The sequence below is a fragment of the Pistacia vera genome, unplaced genomic scaffold (genome assembly GCF_008641045.1).
Source record: "Pistacia vera cultivar Batoury unplaced genomic scaffold, PisVer_v2 Contig52, whole genome shotgun sequence".
In the NCBI taxonomy this organism is placed as follows: domain Eukaryota; kingdom Viridiplantae; phylum Streptophyta; class Magnoliopsida; order Sapindales; family Anacardiaceae; genus Pistacia; species Pistacia vera.
In genome coordinates this window covers 59501-65459 of record NW_022196357.1, presented here as the reverse complement: position 1 = coordinate 65459, position 5959 = coordinate 59501, and the positions used below count along the sequence as shown (strand labels likewise).

The 5959-nt window shown below is 35.4% G+C and overlaps 1 pseudogene; it reads right to left on the bottom strand.

Annotated features, from left to right (window-relative positions):
* Window positions 1-1326: 1326 nt before the first annotated feature.
* Window positions 1327-5456, bottom strand: LOC116106596 (annotated as a pseudogene).
* Window positions 5457-5959: the final 503 nt, after the last annotated feature.

The window sequence follows — 5959 nt, the reverse complement described above, 5'->3', positions numbered from 1 at the left end:
AATAAATGAGTTGGAGACAGTTGGTTTTGTATTTTTGAATGGAGTAGTAAGTATATATGTTCACATCGCTCAAGTAAATCAATTAATTTGTGATAATAAGGATGCATTAATGAATTTGTAGATTAGAATCACAAAAGATAGGTAATTAAATAAAGACACCACATTAAAAGCATTAAGTTAATTAGCTCAATGTTTGGTAGCTTATATTAATTGTATTGGATTAGTAGCAAATTGGACAATCTAATTAATCAATATCCTCATTAACTGCATCGTCCTCCACAAACTTATCCAACTAATAGTCTTCTCCATTGTATGCTTTTACTTTATATTAAGTAATTATCTAATATAAGATGCTAGGTTTGTCTTTTATTTATAATATTGTATGCATATAAGCTTCAGTTTCTGAAACTTGATGGGTGCTTTTATCTCATATAAGCTTCAGTTTCTTTAAATTCATATCGGTTGATCCTGAAGTAGCCAAGCGATGATGAGGAAGCTCTAATTTGATTTGGGTCCAGTTGACATGCGCCCCACGATGGTGCTTCAAAAGTCCACCACCATATTTAATTTGGCTTCTCCATTTAGTTTGAGGTGTTTTATAGGTTGTTGATGTATTTTACACTGTATTTATATATAATTTAAAAATAGTTGCTGTTTACATTAAGTGAAGAACAATACTACACTTACATCACTCTTTTACATAATTTTTATTACATCATAATGTGACATATGTCATAACCATACAAATTTTTAATTATTTTGAATTTTTAATACTGTAATAAAATTTGTGTGGTTATGACATATGTCACATCATGATGTAATAAAAATGGTGTAAAAAAATGACGTAAGTGTAGCATTACTCTAAGTGAAAGCTAAAGTTAGAAGCCAAAGCTAAGGCAATTTGAATAGCAAAAGCTGATACAATTTTTACACTGAACACACACACACAAACAAAAACACGCAAAACACACACACAAAAAGGACCAGCACTTCGTGGTCACACACACACACAAACAAAAACACGCAAAACACACACACAAAAAGGACCAGCACTTTGTGGTCACACACACACACACAAAGGATGACCACTTTGTGGAACACAACACAATTTTTTTCTTTCACACACACAAATATATATATATATATTTTGAAATAAGATTTGATTGAAGAAGTGTACAAATGACATGGTATATCTGTCTTCTCGAAGAATTTCTCCAACACCGAATATATATATATATATAGAAGAGAGAGATTATCATGTAGGGATTTCAAAAATAAATAAATGTTAAAATATCAGACACGAAACAACCATAATATAGCTAATTTTATTGATCATATAATGGTATACAAAACTATATCACTTCATCAATTGTCTTTTATTGTCATTCACAATTGCCGAGATGTCCGATGTGAGTTTAGCAAATGAAAATAAATGAATTTCAAATTTGGTTGGTGATCATCAGAACCGAATTTGGAATAAAATCAAGGATGAAATGAATAAAGAAATACAATCAGATTCCTTGCATTGTATCATAGTAAACAAAATTATATATATATATATATAACACCACTGGTTGATGTCCCACCAATTTTGTTTTTGTCATTCACAATGTGCTGTGAGTAAAAGTTCTCGCTGTTACCTTCACTTTGCATTTTTTGGGAAAAATCAGTTTGTCGGCTTTCCTGTTCAATACTAGAACCCATTTAATCAAATTTTTTCTTTCAGCAGATGGCAAACCTAAACATAAGCAGTGGACTGGAGGAAGTTAAATAAAAATATAAGTCAAATGTTCATATTCTGGTAATACAACAAAGCAAATGGTTATAGATATACCTTGCTTTCAGCAATGTTCAACAGTCTCCATCTTCTACTCAGCAGCTGGTTAGACCAAGGTTGTTCACCATTGCAGCAGGAAAAGCTTCGATTTGACTTTGCCCATGGAATCACTTCCTAAGTCCGTTTACATCCATGTTGCTGAGAGATAATGGAAATGCTTGAAATCTTTAGTTATCTAACATTTTTGGCTCTAGAGATTATGTCATATATAGAAACTGATGGTTTTAAACCTGACTCTATCATCTCATTAAGTAAAACCTCAGCCTCTTGCCACTTCCCGTTCTTGCAAAGGACACCAATGGTGGAGCTATAGCTAGCAACATTTGGAATAAGTCCCTTCTCATCCATTTCTTTAAGCACTAAGGGCCCTATATGAGTTATCCTCTTTGCAATACCCCATGAATCATCATATTATATACAACATCATTCCCTCCAACTGCATCTCACTCATTGATTTGAATATTTTTGATGCCTCTCTCTATTGCCTTTTATACACAATCCAGGTCAAAACACCATAGGTTGTAACATCTGAACCAAACCAGCCTTCTCCATGAAGGCATGTATCTGAAAAGCTTTCTCCATATGATCAGATCGAGCAAATGCATCTTTAAAATTGTATACGTAACTTTGAAGGAGTTATCCCCCTCTCCTCCATCTCCCCATATATACAAACTCTACCTAAATTTCCTGCTCTACAAAACTTCCCATTAAACATTATAAGTCACTAAAGTGGAGAATGACCATTTGACTTTAATTGATCAAAGAATGTCAAAGCCTTGTCCATTTCCCAACATTACAAAACCCATCTATTATTGTGTTATATGTGATTAAATTTGGACTAATACTAGCATTCCTCATCTGATAAAATACCCTTCCGCCTCCCGGATCCTCATCACTTTACATAATCCACCAATAAGAGTGTTATAGTAACCACATTGCACAACACCTCTTTCACGCATTTCATCAAACATTTAAAACCTTCACTTATTTTTCGATCATTGCAATACTCATTATCAAAACATTATAAGTATACAAGTTTGTGTGACACCCCCCATTAAACTGCATTTTTTCATATAGCTCAAACCCATTCCTTTTACGCCTTTTTTAATAACCCACTAATCAAAACTGTGTAAGTGTACTGATTAGCAGCTAACCCTAGCTCACCCATTTTATCAAACAACTTTTTAGCTCTCTCGATATCCCCATTTTACAACACCCATCAATCAAGTATTATATGTGACAACATTGTAGACCGAACCCAAATCCTCCAACTGATGAAAAACCTCAAATCCCTTGTTCAAATCACCAGCCTCACAACATCCCTTACTTACCCAAAACTATAGGCATCCAATTTAACCCTACATTTATTCTCACTAAAAAACAACCAACTCTTCTCAAAACAAGAGATTTGATAAGAAAGCTCAACAGATTATTAAACAAGTTTGATTCAGGTACAAGACCCCTATCACCTTTGATTAAATAAAACAGAGCTTGCTCCACTGACTGAGATTTTATAAGAGCATTTAAATTGCCTCATAAAGATAAACTTGATTGTTGGGTCGCAATTGAAGTATTTTTCTGTTAAGTGGTGGAGAAGAGAGTGAGGAGTGATGACTGAAGGTGAAATGCGACCAGATAATATCTGTAGAATGAGAGACTGCGCATGAGATTGCATGTTCGAGGAGAGAAAGGTGGAGAGTTATTGATATGGATTGTGGGTGTGTGATGGAGGCCTTGGAGAGTCATGGAGTTTAAAGAACGAAAAAGCTTTGAGAGGTGGAATTTTCATCATATTTGATATGAGAGCCAGAGCTTGCTGCCTGTGTACATTTTTGCAGCTACGGTTTGCATGTCAGGCTTTCTGACTACAAAGTTCTTAATACTGCATAGAAAAAATATTACACTGTAACTGAATTTCCAGATCAAGAAAAATTTTCCCATTTTTTATTTTCCCTCTACTGTGCGACATTTTTGCAGGACATTAAAATTTACACTGTGATGGAGGCCTTAGAGGGTCATGGAGTTGAGAAAGAAAAAGCTTTGAGAGGTGGGATTTTCATCATATTTGATATGAGAGCCAGAGCTTGCTGACTGTGCGACATTTTTGCAGCTACAGTTTGCATGTCATGGCTTTCTGACTACAAAGTTCTTAAACTGCCACAGAGAAAACGAATATTACTCTGTAACCGAACTTCCAGATCAAAGAAAAGTTTTCCCATTTTTTATTTTCCCTCTACCATTTTTTGTTCATTCTCTTCGAAAATGTCAGCATACAATTCTTCAAAAAAAAAAAAAAAATGAATTCGCTTCTTGTAATGTCAATACAATGATATATCTCATCATCTTCATTACACAAACGGTCTGTAAATGATTTTACCTTGTAACAAATATCACAAAATACAGAATCACTCATACAAAAACTATTAGCAAAATTATCAAAATTATAATCTACCCTCAGCCCATCAAAGAAACAGGGAAAAGGAAAGAAACCGTAAAATATTTTTAAAACAAATACAAAATAATGTAGCACAATTAGTTTCATTTTAGTGAGAGAGATTTAAAGCTAATTTACACCATTGCTACATTTAAACGACAGTCAGCGAAAAATTTTCAAAATTATAATTTAAGCATCATATGATTAAAATTAAAAGCAAAGCACTTAACTCATACCATTTTGAATTTTGAATGTCTTTAAATTAAAATTAAGAAATTCAGTTTTAAAACCGATTGAATGCATCATTCACTTAACTCATAGAAGAAAAGCAGAAAGATTAGGAAATACCTCCACATCGGCGTCCGGCGGCGTGCGCGGCAGGTAACGGCGGCGACGGCTCAAGAATCAAGCCAGAGAGCTGATAGATTTTGCGCGATTGTGAAAGACGACCTCATTTTAATATTTGTTTGTCCAATATCAGTAAGATCCCTATAGATTGTTATAATCAATCGTCTATCCCAAATATCACATCCTAAATCCACTTACTGCACACGAACCACAACCCCCCCCCCCCCCCCCCCCCCCCCCCCCCTCCCTCGCTCTCTCTTCCTTTAAAATTTTATTATCAAATGGAATCAGAGGGTCATTTTTGTTAATTTCAGTCGATTGTTTTATAATGTATTCATAGATTTCATAATACCATTGCCCGGTTTAGCCGGTGGTTTATCGAGTACGAGCTTGGGGCCTAGAATAGATATTTATAATTATAAGTGGATGTTGGAATTCTCTAAATCTAATGGTTTAATGTTACTTCCTAAACTTCTTTGCATATAAGTTATAAAGAGACTGAAACCCCATGGGCCGTGGCCACTCCAAACTGGTAACTTCACAACGTCGCTATGATGACTATGATAATCAAATCTTTAAGAACAAACCTCTCCAATCCTTTCTTCTTCCTCAAATCTCTTAAAGTTTCAATCTTTTTCATCATCTCCAACAGTTGAACAATCTTCATTAAACCCAAACCCAACTGCAACTTTAACACCACAATTAACCCAACAAGAACTCGCCAAAATCAACCTCTTAATCCCACGCCTATGCCTCCCAAACAACATTAACACAGCCATTAATCTCACTCTCACGCTTTACAAACAAACCCACCTCCCAAGTCTCTATCTTCTCCATTTTAACTCACTCTCTCACTTCCCAGCCCGACTTGGTCCTCCCAATGGCACTTTTAACCAAACTCAAACATACCCCACAACACACTCACATCTCACATTAATCACCACACTTCTTGTGTCTTCATATCTCAAAAAGGGTAGGCCAAAAGATGCTTTGAAAGTGTACAACTGGATGCTGAGCCTGGCTCTCCATGTAAAGTGGAAAGAGTGGTGTGTAGGATTTTGGTTGATGGGTTGTGTAGAAGTGGGTTGGTTATGGAGGGATTGGGGTTTTGAGGGATTTTAGGGATGAATTTGGTGGTGAGAAGTGGTTTGAGGAAAGGGTTTTTAGGATTTTGTTGAAGAGGCTAGAATTAGGGAGGCTAAGGTTGAATGAAGCTTTGGAGAGAGTTGAGAATGGTGAAGGTGAGGGTTTGGAGAAAGTATTGGCTTGGTTGGATCAGATTATTTCTATGGACAGAGTAGTGGCAGGTTATTCTTTATTGAAAGACATTCTCTGTGTTT